The 16,216-nt window shown below is 32.2% G+C and overlaps 1 long non-coding RNA gene and 1 pseudogene across 1 annotated transcript; both read right to left on the bottom strand.

The window, feature by feature from the left end:
• Positions 1–697: 697 nt before the first annotated feature.
• Positions 698–6,808, bottom strand: LOC139876921 (coatomer subunit delta-like; annotated as a pseudogene).
• An 8,229-nt stretch (positions 6,809–15,037) lies between these two features.
• LOC139877046 (uncharacterized) lies at positions 15,038–15,519 on the bottom strand. The gene is made up of 3 exons (XR_011768438.1): positions 15,461–15,519; positions 15,314–15,373; positions 15,038–15,147 (listed from the first exon to the last, which is right to left on the bottom strand). It is a non-coding gene; the product is annotated as an uncharacterized lncRNA (long non-coding RNA).
• Between the last annotated feature and the right edge of the window lie 697 nt (positions 15,520–16,216).

Below are 16,216 nucleotides of genomic sequence, written 5' to 3'. Positions count from 1 at the left end.
AACGCGACAATACATATAATGCATAACTGTGATATATATCCGGTGTCTTGAAATGGTAGCAGATTTAACTAAACAACTTGGTAGCTATCAGGGAGCAATTGTGTTATTTGGGCAAACTTTGGAGCATCCATTTTTAGTGGAGTGATACTCACTACCTGTAACCATATGAATCACATAATTTGTGAAGAGTTGATAGCCGTGTATATCTGAATAAAAAATATTTCCTATACATAGTAGTTTGAAAAGGGAAAACACTTTTGTATGGTTTTCTAAAAACTAATGAATGTGTTAGTTTTTTTTCTACAATTATTCTACTAGTCTGACATATAACATATCCCAAAACGACCCATTCACAAGTAAATGGGTTAAAAAGGCCACACTCCTAGCTGAACCCATAATGTCCAATTCATAGCATCACAATTCTTTCATGGATTTGTTTTGTGTTTATAGTTAAGGTGATAAAATTCGCTTGTTGGTTGAAATAATTCCGACTTTGACCACCTAAGTTGGACTTTTGACAACTTTGACCGAATAAATCGGCCAAGTCAGAAACTAGTCGGGGGACTTTTACAACCATAATTCCAAATACGAATTTACTTTGTACAAAAGCAAGTCCAACCCTACTTTTAATGTACTCCAGTACTCCACTAGACACCTTGTATGATGATTTTTAACACTAATTTGTAAAAATGATAAGTTAATGTAAGAACCAACATCATTTCATAACAAGAATCCATCTATTCCAAATACGAACACTCAAATTGCTATAAAAAAAACCATAAGAATGATGAAAGTCAAAATAAAATTCCCTTTCATTAAACAACTTGGTAGCTATCAGTGAGCAACTGTGTTCTTTGGGCAAACTTTGGAACAGCTCCATCTTTTAGTGGGATGATATTCACTACCTGTAACGATATTGACTTTGTTAAAAATCAAAAACATGTAAAAAATACTACTTATCCGTATTTGTTCAAGATTGTAAATGTTGCTAGTCGGGGACTAGTTGGTCGGGACCTTGTAGAGACTATCGGCTAACTTGGAAACTAGTCAGACGTTGACCAATTTTGACTTTGATAGTTCGACTACGACATATTTTGACCGAATAAAACCAACTTCAAGGGAGGGAGTTTTGACAACTTTGACTGGATAAATCAACCAAATCGGGGACGACCCTTACACTCGTATTACTTCAAAATCCCAACTGGACGGAAGACTTTTACAACTATGAAAGTGCTTGATTCAAAAGAAGGTGAAGAATAAAAAAAAAAACACACACACAAGTAAATGCTATGGGGAAAATAATAAAAAATGATGATATTAATAGGAAAAGTTGCCTTGTATACCTTCATGTTATTGAAAGTAGTTGTTGCAGAGAAACGCACAGAAATGGGGAAGAAAGCTGAGGTATCAGCTGAAGGAACAACAAACTCCATTGACCCACAACATAAATATTTAAGCTTATCAATCAGTTTCTCACAGTTTATTTATTTAAAGGAAAGAAATATATATTTTTATTATTTACTAACCTGCGGTTTGAGTCATCAATGAGAAGTATAGACCATTCCAACATTGAATTTCTCGAGTCATACCTGCAATTGAAAGAAATATGAACTCCGTTGACCCACAAAATTGACAATCTAAAACCAACTTCATATAGCTTACATAATTAAATGCATTACAGTAAAAGTTTTTGTTTTATAAATATTGTCGTTGTTGTTGTAAAACTTTAAGTGGCAATCTGGGCAGGTCGGGTAATGAGTGGATGTCAATAGTTGTAAACTTATAGGACAGTCGGGTTGATGCACAAACAGGCTTTTGTATGGTTTTCTAAAAATAATGAATGTGTTAGTTTTTTTTTTTTTCCTATAATTATTCTACTAGTCTGGCATATATCATTACCCAAACGCCCCATTCAAAAGTAAATGGGTTGAAAAGGCCACCACTAGTTGAACCCATAATGTCCATTTCATAGCATCACAAAGACTTTTCTTTCCTAGATTTGATGTCGCTAGTCGGTTGGGACCTTGTAGGGACTAATCGGCCAACTTTGACAGTAATCAGCATCCTTACCGATTTTAACCGAATAATGCAGACTTTGAACTAATAAATCCGACTTTGACTACCTAAGTTGGACTTTTGACAACTTTGACTGAATAAATTGGCCAAGTCAGAGATTATTCGAGAACTGTCTGATTACTTAGAAAACCCGCCTAGGCACAAGGGGGAATTTTACAACCATAAATATAATGAATGATACTTTTGTAACCTGAAAGATGACACCTTTAAAGCTGTAGCTAGAGCAAAGAGAAATATTTTAAGGATCCAAATTATTAACTATAATCCTAACAGTATAATTTTTATATAGGCAAAAGAAAGACAAGCAAGCAAACATATATCAAAATTAAGTTAAAATTTAACCTCCATTCTCCATCAACACTCTTAACACTTGGTGCGTCTCAAAGAGCTGGAAGAGGTACCAAAATCACAACATTTTGTAAATCAAACGTTGATGAAGCTTCATACTCGATGCAAACGTCAGTCTCATTTCCAGAAACAGATGGCCAGCAGTTAACTAACAAACAATGTGATCAAAATAGCATTAGAATAAAGATAGAATCCATCACACATACATGAAGGATGACGCTTACTTGTTTTCCTAAAAAAATTTAAAAAATAAAAATAAATAAAAATAAAAAATACTCTATTTGGGCCTTTGATCTAATTTTAACAGAAATAAAACTAAAAAAAAAATGAAGCTTACTTGTCAGAGGAACATCTGACTCATCTTTACTTTGCAACCTCCATTTTAGAAGACCAAGACCGTCACCAGATTGGTTGGCTGGAAATGGACGGTTAGGATCTTTGGATCCAAGAATGTTTTCACTGGAGAATAACTCTTTGTTGATGTTGGGATGTGTTTTGAATTTAATTTCTGGATTATCACCACTCTCAATCTGTATAAATTGGTAGAAGTATATATTCACCACGAACAACATACCATTAATGATTATCATTAAACAATAATTTAACAATAATAATAATAATAATATTAATAATTAATAATAAAACCTCACGGTAACATGTTTTGATGTTTAGCTTCACCAGAAGCATCACATGCTTAGCACATGAACATTACTAATGGGTGAAGTTTTTATTGATAATAACAGACCATGAATATAATGTCAAGGTTTTAACAGTCATTAGTCGGGGTCTAGTCATACATTGACCATCTTTGACTTTGACTGTATTTGACCAACCTTCACCAATTTTGACCGAATAAATACGACTTTGAACTAATAAATTCGACTATGACCTACTAAAATGGACTTTTGATAACTTTGACCGCATAAATCGGCCAAGTCGGTGACAAGTAGGACTACATCGAAATCCAGACCATCGGGGGGCTTTTACAACCATAGCAAACTTATACATTAGTATGCTCGGTCCGACCCGATATGGAATTGACCCGCCCATCGTTTGAAAAAGGCTGACCCGTTCGGAACCAAACTGAGTTTGACCCAAAGCCATTGCTACCCAACCCAACCCCATCCAATTGCCAGGCATACTAATGGGTCAAATTTCATTGACAATAGTAGCAATGCATACCTGAACTTGGATAAACCCATCATCCTGGTTAAGTACTTGGAGAGACAAGGTTCCCTGTACATCAAAGTTACTCAAACCGCCATCTCTCTTTAGGGTCACATTAAGCTTTTCTTCAGTAGTCAAAGTGATCGGGTCAGTAGGTGGTGGAGCAAATGATCTGGTTGAGTTAGCACTCGGTCTGACATCTTCGACAATATCTTCACCTTCGGCTTTTAGTGATTCAAGAAACTGGTTCACCTTTTGTGATTTACCGAGTTTCATACCCATCCCCTTACTTGGAGCACTAACAACCGCAGGTTGACCTGATTGAATTCATCTTACAAATGTTAAAGGTGTTCGATTTTAAGGTATGGGTTAGATACTGTTTTTTTCATCATGAAGAGTACGGTTTGATACTGTTTAGATGCATATGGCTTAAGGGAAGGGTCTTTATGGCCATAAAAAACGGGAACCCGATCTCCTGCGCTATCAAACCCATACCCATATAACGTTCTACGCCAAAAGGAATCCTACAAACTGGTTGCATAAGCCCTATTTTGATTCAGTGTTGCAGAACTTGGAATTACTCGGTGAATAGTCGATTTTTGCAGCTCGGGGAGTACTTGGCAAGTAATAGGTCAAACTCGGCCAATACTCGAGATTACTCGAAAAATCGGTCAACACTCAGCCAAAACTCAGGATTACTCGGAAAAAACAGTCAAAATTAGCCAAAACTCGGTCAAAATCAAACTTGGTCAACATCCCAATATTCCCAGAGTTACCAAGTACTCTCTAAAAAGTCCTAACTGAGTACTTCCCAAGTAAAGATTTTAGCACACTTGGATATGATGCCATTACAAAAAGAAAGTAAAAGCCAAAAGAAAACTAGACACACAAAGAGAGAATAAATAAAAGCAATCACCAACCTTTAGATTTGCTTGAGAAGGAGTCTACGTCAGAGCTTAATCCAAATCCAGAACCACTTCCAAAAGTGTTACCACTCGAAATTCCCATATCATTACCAAACCCACTATCCATCCGTCCAATTGAACCCGTTGATTGTAGAGATGAAAACCCACCTTTGTCCAATTTACCTCTTTCAATATGCAGAAATCACAAAAAAAATTGTTAACGCAGAAAAAGGAAGTCAAAGATGATGTAAACCCTAAACAACCTACCTTGCTTTTATCGACCTCGTTGGCTTTACGCCTCATAACATCCTTGGTTTCGTTTATTTTGCTCTGTAATGCCAGTTTGTGCAATCTCTCTTCATGACTCTCCATCTCACAGTATTGTTTCACTTGTGCAACGGTTACATTTTCCTTGTACCCAAGCGAAATGAATTCATCAAAAGCAAAAATCAGATTAAAAGCGTAGTTGCAGATGCCTTCTTCATCTAGAGACGGTGAGTAATCAGGGACCTATGCATAGTTATCGCTACACGGGGAGTACTCGGTCGGGACTTTTTAGGGAGTACATGTTGACCAAGTTTGACTTTGACCAAGTACTCGCCGAGTAATTCCGAATTCTACAACACATACCTCTAGATACCCTAAAACCATACAAGGTCCAAAACCACCATGTATGACTCTTCGATGTGATGGATAAGTCAGACAAGAAGCGAAAGCGTTAATCTCCAAATTAGGCCAGTTTCAACTCTAGTGTAAATATTGCACATTGGTTTAGTGGAAGTAATGTTTTCCAACATTAAAAATATCATACTTAATAGTAAACCCTACACTTACATAAAAATCCATCTTTTAACTCCGTTTTATGCTAATGTTGATAAATCTCAATGCATGTTACGTCAAATATAGTTATGCAATAAAAAGGATACGACTTTAGAAAAAGACCTAAGTGTATCAAGATCCTCAAGAATATTGCTTTGCTTGTTCGTTACAAGTAGCAGATACAAGTTCTCAATTGGCTGGTATACATAGCGCACATTCTCGGTCTCAAGATACGTATGCTGTTTCCCAGTCCCAATCAACTTAGGAAAAGCTGCAAGAAGCCCCTCAATTCTAATTCGAGACATATCAACAAACTGCCTTGAAACAAGTGCTGCAAAACAATTATATACCTATTAGTGTACAGCATCCGCCAAAAAGGACATCAGAAACACCAAATATTACATACAGCTTTGATGTTTAAAAAGCAAATGCACAAAGAAACAAACTGGAACCAACTCATATTGGTTATGGACATCTTTATAGACCAAAGCTATAATCCTGGATAATACAAATAACAAACACTAAAGTGCTTACACAGACCTAAGACTAAGCCACCACCCACAAGCACCAAAATGTCAACAGCGTAACAAATCATCCTAAATTATAATTACTATTTTTTTTTCTTCTGAAAGGCAGGTTGTCGGCATCACCCATAGGGGACTTAACCACCCTCACGACACGATCATATGCCACGCACGCACGCGCTTTCGGGAGGAAACCCGAATCGCATTGTAGGAAACCGATCCTTAAACCAAATGGAGGGGCAGGCGGACCGGGTTTAAATCCTGAATGGATCCGGGAGAAAACCACCTAGGTCAATCTGGAGTTCCATATTTCAGGCAGATCGGTAATAATCTTATTAGTTTAATTTTTTTTCTTTCTAAAATGTCGTCACTTGTATCCGCAATACCATAAGAAGTTCGACACGTTTCCTTCAAATAAACTAATAGTGAAACATACATTCTACATTATTTCAGATATACATACAGATAAGATTACATCCAATTCTATTCAAAGATCAAAATTTAAAACACAAAATCAATTTACCTTTGCCAGATTTACTGGTAATAGATACTGCTAGAACAACCTACAATGACAAAGCAGATAAAATTAACAACCAATTATAACCACCACAAACCCTAATTTTACTAACAAATAGTCAGATCAGATACAATTCACAAAACTGTTAAATTAATCTCAAATCTGACTATAAAATTACTAAACTAAACAATATAATTAGCTTAATTAATCACCATTTTGCAGAGTCTCGAAGATCAATAGCGATTTGAATCACGTGCATATATTTGAAAAGCCTACAATGCAAAAAATAAGTACAGATCGAGTAAATGATATGATATGATCGGAATAACAACGGTGCTGAAAATGTGTAGATCAGTTACCGGAATGTTAATTGCTCCGGCGAAATTGAGATCTTGTGAATTGAATTTTGATGTATAGTTTGTTTGCTTTGGTTTCACTATTTGTGTTTAATTTGATTTCATGTGGAGGAAGAAACACTGTTTCATTTCAACCCTTCAGAATTAACTAACTTTCAAATTACACACTTATTAATCTCCATCTCCATCTCCATCTCCATCTCCATCTCCATACTTATTAAAAGACGAGTCAAATAGTAAAATAATCTTTCATTTTGATTCTTAAAAACAAATCCTAACCATTAGATTAAAAGTAACAACATTCATCCAACCGCTGATTCAAAAATCGAAATTTTATTACTAATCACATTTAAGAATCTTAATTGAAAGACTAATCTACCCTTATAATTTAACAATATTACAATAATATTCTTACGATTAATTATCTTTAATTAATAATTCTATCCAAAAAAATAGGTCACTTACCAAATTAATCTCCATACTATAACGATCCACATATATATTGATTCATGTATTTTATACGGAGTATCATTTTAATTAATTCTGTAAAATAATTTAACACTTCATATTCATTGAACCTTGATGAGTTTTTAAAGATAAATAAATAAAATCATTATTAAATATTTAATATTTTAACCAAAGGTGTTTATTCTGTAATGGGGATGATTCTCACACACACTTTTTTGATCTTCACACACTAATTGAGTATTATTAGAAGAATAAAAGGTTAAAATAGGTGTGTGAGGATCAAAAAAGTGTGTGTGAGAATCATCCCCGTCTGTAATATGTCCAATGAATATATCATATACAAACATACGTACTCTGTACTTTGTATCCTTTTATATTCTTTGGTACTTAATCTCGGATCAAAACAGAAAAAAAAAAAAAAAAAAAAAAAAAAGGAACTGATATACGTATATGAACATCGTCATCATCATCAATCCTCATCACTCATTTATTTAAAACCATATTACATCCATCGACCCTAATCCCATCTAGGATTAGCTGAAATTATTCCTTAAATGGATCAAATTAATTTGATCAATAAATTTTTCAACAATAATTGGGAATGCTTTGACCAAAAATTTTAAATAGCATAATATCCGCATGAAATCCCCTAAATTGCAATCAATCTGTTCTTATCTCAATCTATTCTTATCTCAATCTATTCTTATCTCAATCCCCATTAATCAAATCGTTGAACACTTCAGAATTGCAACACATTTAAATTTCAATTTCAGATTCAATCACTTCCGTAATTATCTCAATTGATGTTTATCTCAATACTTCACAACCGCAGTTTGATTATCACTGGAATTTAAGGTTTCGAAATCAACTTAACATTAATGCGCTATAAAAGTAGTTTTATTAGACGACAAGGGAAATGACACATGCAAAATGAAAAACGTAGTATACGAAGAGGTTTTGCATAGAATAAGAATCAACTCATAGCCTCATAGGTAAAAATATTTATGTCCATATTATTACAGTCACAAAATTACTATTATTTCAATTACCACTTAGTGATTATTTAAATTTCTTGACAATCCAGGATGTTCACATCAGTCCTGCGCTTATCAGCATCTGCTGGGTTCAAAAAGCCAATAAAGGTAATGCTTTATCCATAATAGTAGCAACGTATATGCACCTAATAGTCCATTATTATCCTTCATTTCTTAACGCACCCTGCAGCAATGTTAGTGACTTTTGGAAACGACTATTTGTTCACGATTATTAGTTACAACGCTAATGGTAATTTTTCTATCCGAAATAAGAAATTTGAAAAGTTTCAGATTGGGTGGGTCGTTTTGGTCATCAAATGTTAATGAACTTATTTCTTATTGAAAGTGAATGACCTTAAATTCGTTGTTATGTGGTTCTAATTTGCTAAATCAGAAATGAATCTTTTTTTGTTTGCATTTCCTGATATCAGTTTTGATGAATAACTACAATCGAGGATTAACGAACATGTGTATCGATTACCTGGATCACACGCTAAACTATCTCCAAAACCAACCACTGCATTCCGGTAAAGATTTAGCTATTACGATCCTTGCAATCCTATATATTAACACAATTCATTGTGGGATCTATATGCTTTATTTCAGACTTATAATATCATTTATTATTCTTTGAATCGTATCATTTATTATTCTTTGAATATGATTTATGAATGGTAATTTATTTGGTTTGTCATTTCATTGTTTAAAACAATATCTAACAGATGCATTTTTCAGAATTACCTTTATACGTTATCATTCATATATCTCAATACCAATGAAGACTTAAAATAAGATATGTAGTGTTGCAGGTTTCACTATTATGTAAATTATTGACCTTACAGATTTATTTGCTATGTTCAAAGTAACAATATTTTTAATAAAAATGGTTCAGATATTATTATTTTAAAAAGATGTTGCACGTCAATTATAGAGCAATTTTATCAATTGAATCGTGGAGACAAATCATCAAATCAACTTCTGATTCAAAATTCTTTAGCTAAATGATAGGAAACTTTTTTTTATCTAAAATAAAAGTCAAATAAATCCTTTCCTTTCCTCACATAAAGCGTGAAGTCCCATCCAATGTGTCAGACCCACCTTCTCCCAATTTACAGCCTGCCACGTGTACACACTATCTGATTTTCTTTTTCTTTTTTTTTTTAATTACCAAATAAATGAAACGTATCTCCTCCAATCCCTATTAGGTTCGGTCGTCGATTAATTCACCTCTCCATCACAGATCCGCTTTTATGTTCGTCCGGCGAACAAAACTAACAACGACTCTTCGTACAAACACCTTTAATTCTGAATTCGTCATAAAATTACCTAAAGATACATATGTTTTTCACTGTGTTTTTTTTAAAACCGATTGTTAAATCCCAGACAGATTTCAATTTTAGGGCTTCTGCTAACTAAATCGCGTGAGGCGATTCATCCTAAAAAACGATTTTCGGACCATCAATCCAGATTCATCATTCGTATTCATCTTGATGGTGTTAATTCGTATTCATCAAATCCTCTCCGGAGTCTTGCTATTGCCCTAATTGGTTTTTCATCTCTAAAGGTATCTCATTTTATGATTTTTTTACTATTACAGTATAAGTTCTGTACATCAATTGTAATTGCCCTGTTACAACCTATCTGTATCCTGATGTTTATATAGCCGGAATTTATAACATATGATTGTATATAAGCATAAGGACAATTATTAAACATAATTGAGTTATGATGTTCCAACTCGCTATGATATTATACTATGTTTATGACCTTATGATGATTTTGAAAATGTCTGATATATGTTGAATTTATATATATGCAACTTTATTATATCTTCGATGAGCCAATTGTAGATATGAACGGGTCATTGTACGGAGCATGAATATACACCTGAACCATTTGTTTATGTTCAAGGTAAATTTTGCATCTTTTGTTTGAAGTGTGTTCGAATATTAGTGTGTGTATTTTCAGTGTTATAAATGCTTGCTAAAATTTTACTGTTATTAAATATGTAGGATTATGGCTGGAAGCTGAGTTCTCCGTATAGTTATACTATATGAAACCTTAAACATACGACAAAATGGCTATTTAATTTAATCATAACCAATTTTAATTACGGTAACTATTGTATCACTTAAGCCAAATGGATACTGATTTTTTTTTTTAGTTTTTCAGGTATCAAAGTTGCAGGATGACATTCGAGCACTCGATCGACTTAGTAAATCAAAAAAAAAAAACTGCACTTTTAAATGCAGAGAGAACCAATGAACATTATAGATTGGATGGAAATATGAACATTTAATAAAGACACTTTGTGATAAATGTTTTTATTTTGGCGGGAAAATGCTCGAAGAAGTAATATATAACAATTATCGTGTTTTTCGAGCGTATGTTAAGGTTTTAGATATTAGGGTTTAGATTTTAGGGTTTAGATATTAGGTTTTATAGGGTTTAGATATTAGGGTTTAGAAATTTAGGGTTTAGATTTAGGATTTAGATTGAGTTTTTAACACGAACGGTTTAGAGTTTAGAGTTTGGGGTGTAGGGTTTGGGGTTTAGGGTATATATATATATATATATATATATATATATATATATATATATATATATATATATATATATATATATATATATATATATATATATATATATATATATATATATATATAGGGTTTAGGGTTTAGATTTAGGGTTTAAATTTAGGATTTAGATTGAGTTTTTAACACTAATGGTTTAGAGTTTAAGGTTTAGTGTTTAGGGACTAAACCCAAAACGCTAAATCCTAAACCCCAAACTCTAAATTGGAGTAAATTTTGACAAAAAGTACTTCACAAAACACGAAAAAAAACGTTAACATTCTTCACGATCAATATTATCTTGAATGTTATTTTGTCGATCGTTTTCCCGCCTAAATAATAACATTCATCACGAAGTGTCTTTTTTAAATGTTCATATTTTCGTGTGATCTTGATGCCTAAAAAAATTCCAAACAAAAAAAAATTGCTTCCCCCCGGTTCCCCCCGATTGGTTACTTCCCCATTAATCCTGCCCCAATAAGGTCATAATTAAGAGAGAAGCACTTTTTTAGGGGGAAGTGGGGGGAAGTAATTTTTTTCTTTTTTAATTTTGGTTGTTTTCAATTTTTTTTTCAGACATCAAAATTAGGTAAAAATATGAACATTTAAAAAGACACTTTGTGACGAATATTATTATTTTGATGGTAAAACCCTCGAAGAAAAAAATGAAAACATTCAATGCATTGAATGTAATGATTCCGAGTTTATTTGCATCGTTTTGTTTTCATCTTGTGTGAAGTGTTTTTTTCAAAATTTAGCCCGATTTAGAGTTTAGGGTTTAGGGTTTAGTGTTTTGGGTTTAGTCCTTAAACCTAAAACCCAAAACCCTAAACCCTAAACTCTAAACTCTAAACCGTTCGTGTTAAAATATTTAATCTAAACCCCAATTTCTAAACCCTAAACCCTAATTTCTAAATCCAAAACCCTAATTTCTAACCCTAATAGCTAAACCCTAATTTTTAACCCCCTAATTTCTAAACCCTAATTTCTAACCCCTTAAAAAAGCTCAGAATTTACATAACAAGTAATGGTCCATCGATTAAGTTTTCATCAACTTTTTATTTTTAACTTAACCCGCGAATTCGCGGGTCTTTAACTAGTTTAATTAATAAAAGAAATGTATTAGTGTTTTCTTGCTTCAAAGTTATTATTATTATTATCACTATTACTATTACTATTACTATTATTATTATTATGGACAATATATCAAATGATGTTTTTATTTTTTATTTTTTTTGGTAATCGAGGAACCTTTATATTCAAAGAAATCGATATGATCTGCATTTTCTTTTATTTTTTACTGGAGCAAATGCAGCTTATGTTATCAAATGGTTTTATTTTATATAGTACTCCGTAATATTTTTTTTGTTTATGTTTATTTAAGTGAAGTATTATCTATCTATCTATCTTTATATATAATAACAAAGTCTCTTTTAGCTAATTATTCATATAAAAACTGAGTTGCAAAAAATTAACCACTAGATTCAATCTCAACTTTCAATCACAACCATTGATGAGTTTGATCACTCATCAATTGTCTCTCTCATCTCTTCCCAATTGTTTATTGACAAGAATACCCACTTCCAAGTTAAAAAATACGGGGTCAGTTGGTTCTGTTCCGTTCACTATGAACAAAAACTCGGAAACCATGATATATTCATCAAGGAAAAGTTAAATTTAGGGTTAACGAAATACGGGGTCAGATTTCAACTAGGAATCAGAAATTACGATTTAAGGTTCGTGATTCAATTGAGAGCAGAGAATAAGTTTACGTATCTCATACCAGAAAATCGAGATAATAGAAATGACGAAGCATTAGGGTTCGTGATTCAATTATGAATCAGACTTCAACAACGATCGATTCAATTAGGAATCAGAAAATCACAGTTCACGAAATATTAAGCTATGGCAGTATTAAGGTACGTAATATGCACTCTTTCAATTCAATTGCGGGTTTTTGATACAAATGATTATGAGTGAAGGCTTATCTATCATTAATAGTAACAACATCGACACCAAAATTTAATGATATCTTCATCATTACAGCAATATTAGGCATAGCTTTGCTCAACAAGCATATAAACCCTAATTATTATTATCTAAAATTAGGGTTTATGTTTTTTTATCCTTATTCTCGATTCTCGCATTTGTATATGTATATATTGTATATATCACTACCTATAGTATCTTTTGGTCTTACTAATTAGTGTTTATAAAACTGACAAAATTTCAGTCTGCACTAAAATTCGTCTATTATAATAGAACTCAATTTAGAAAGTTTTACTATAATTCTTGTACACATTTTATTTTAGTGTAGCAGTTGAAATTGTAAATGCAGGTTTCATATTATAATATATATATATTATAATATATATATATATATATATATATATATATATATATATATATATATATATATATATATATATATATATATATACTGCTGCATATAATCAAATTTATTAGTTGAATTATATATTAAGTATTATATACTTATATATATGGTTTGTATGCATATAGAGCTGCTGTTTAGTGGAAAACTGATGTGAATGTAAAAAAGCTATTTATGCTGTAGAACAGATGGATTTAAAGTTGTTAATGTATCGAGATAAATTCAATCAAATGCAAGTATGATTCACAGGCGATCACATTGACCCGTTAGAGTGAAATTGTAAATGCAGATTTTTGATGCAGGTTTCAAATTATAAAACTTTCAGATTATATGTTTTCTTTTAATGTCTTTGAGATAAAGTTGAAAAGCAATGCAATCATGTATACTTCTCCATGCTAGTGCAGACTAGGGTTTCTCAATCTTCTGAAACATTCATATACGTTTATCTTCATCTTCCTTTTTTATGGAATTCCCATGTTGTAAGCAGAGGCGAAACTAGGATTTTTTTCACCGGGGGCAAAAAAAAAAAATTAAACCGTAGCAATTTTTTTGGACAACATTTGAAGATTTTGGGGCAAAAGTTGGAGAATTTGGGGCAAAATTTGAAGGTTTTGGGGCAAAACATGTAGGTTTGGGGGCAAAAAAAAACTCCACCGGGGGCAAAGTCGAAAAATCCAAAATTTTTACACTGAAAAAAAAATCCACTGGGGGCGCCCGCCCCCCTGCCCCATACCATTTTCGCCTCTGGTTGTAAGTCCTCTGGTCTAGATTTTGTCTTAGTTAATATTTTTTACGATTTTCGTGGTTGTTCGATATTGCAATGGTGTTGAAGGTGTTGATTGCAGTTGTGGTTGTATTGACTTCTACTACATGGTTTTCAATGACTAGGCTAACTTTATTGTCACTAGGTTATTTGTTTCATGTGTTTTGAATTTCTCATGATTTCTAGCTTATATTTATTGTAATTGATTGCTAAATGTTATTTTGTGTTGATATTTGCAGCAACAGCTGGTCACGCTTGCACTCTGCCTGACGTTCTGACATGCATATTTGTTTCTTCCGCGCAATTGCACTTAGATGGTGCGTGTATTCTTGGAGCTTGAAGGTATACAACTGTGGTAGTTTTATGTGTGCTTGTGTTGTTTGTTTGTTGTTATTGTATTTGTTCATAATTCCGATGTTGAATCTGAAAGCTATGTTGGTGTGGAGTGCAATGTCGCATTAAAAACATACACCATAACAAAAAAAAAAAAAAAAAACAAATTATAATGAAAAAAACAGTTGTTGGCTAACTAATTAGCAAACAAAAAAAAAATTTAATTAATTGATGTGTATGAAGTATTATCTGCTATGAGCCTATGATCTTCTTGGATTTTGAAATCTAAGATACCTTCTACTTATAATGACAAATATAGGTATGTAAAATTAATAATGAGTCGGTTTGAAAAGTGCAGTTACATATGATTTGATAGAAACTTCACCATTGAACGTGAAGCACAACCACAACCAGTACTTAAATATTTGGTTGCTAGTTAAACAATTGGTTGCTGTTGTACAAATAAAGTTAAAAAAAAAAAAAAAATAGTCTGAAGCCTATGTCTCGGTTAATTAGATGCCCCTAATATGCCCAACTAATAGATGATTGATTTAAAAGTTATTTAATTAGTCGTGTATACACCCAATTTGCAGTTCGAGTTCTTGAATGGATCCGGGAGAAAACCCCATAGATAGCTCCATATTTCAGGCAGATCGGTAATAATGTTATTAGTTTAATATTTTTCATTCTAAAATGTCGTCACTAGTATCCGCAATACCATAAGAAGTTCGACACGTTTCCTTCAAATAAACTAATAGTGAAACATACATACAGATAAGATTACATCCAATTCTATTCAAAGATCTAAACTTAACACACAAAATCAATTTACCTTTGCCAGATTTACTGGTAATAGATACTGCTAGAACAACCTACAATGACAAAGCAGATAAAATTAACAACCAATTATAACCACCACAAACCCTAATTTTACTAACAACTCGCCAGATCAGATACAATTCACAAAACTATTAATTTAATCTCAAATCTGACTATAAAATTACTAAACTAAACAATATAATTAGCTTAATTAATCACCATTTTGCAGAGTCTCGAAGATCAATAGCGATTTGAATCACGTGCATATATTTGGAAAGCCTACAATGCACAAATTAAGTACAGATAGAGTAAATGATATGATATGATCGGAATAACAACGGTGCTGAAAATGTGTAGATCAGTTACCGGAATGTTAATTGCTCCGGCGAAATTGAGATCTCATGAATTGAATTTTGATGTATAGTTTGTTTAATTTGATTTCATGTGGAGGAAGAAACGCTGTTTCATTTCACACCCTTCATAATTAACCAACTTTCAAATTACACACATTATCATTAAGCTAAATTACTCCTTGCTTTTCATAATGATGATGTCATAATTATATATTAATTTAATTAAAAAATAATACAAAATCTTTTATAAAAGGAAATATTAATATCTCCTAAATTGTAATTTTATTTTTCTAAAAAAATTTAAAAGACATTTATTATTATTAAAAATATAAATATAAATATTCAAATTTGAGCTAACTTTATGTTTGTAAAATCAACGACAAGTTTCTTAGTTGGAATCTGTGGTTCCACGGGGCAATAAACTAAATGACTTTAACATTTACATTCACTAAATACCTAAAACATATTATTAAACTGTTTCATTTAAATTATTTCACTAGTTTAATTAATAAAAGAAATGTATTAGTGTTTTCGATGTTGCATATATTTTGCTTCAAAGTTGATATTATTATGGACAATATAACAAATTTCAATTCATAATAAATCAAGTATATATTTGATTTTACACTTTCATCATCGATGTACCCGAAACTTTTCAGATAACATCATTCGTACTTTGCGAAGTTCACAAGAATTTAACGAAAACCAACATCACGCCTCAACAAATAACGAAGTATTGATTCATAATTTCAATATTATTGAAGAAATA

Source organism: Rutidosis leptorrhynchoides, chromosome 11 (assembly GCF_046630445.1).
Source record: "Rutidosis leptorrhynchoides isolate AG116_Rl617_1_P2 chromosome 11, CSIRO_AGI_Rlap_v1, whole genome shotgun sequence".
In the NCBI taxonomy this organism is placed as follows: Eukaryota; Viridiplantae; Streptophyta; class Magnoliopsida; order Asterales; family Asteraceae; genus Rutidosis; species Rutidosis leptorrhynchoides.
Note: the sequence above shows the minus strand (reverse complement) of the source record. Positions and strands in the feature narration are given on the sequence as shown.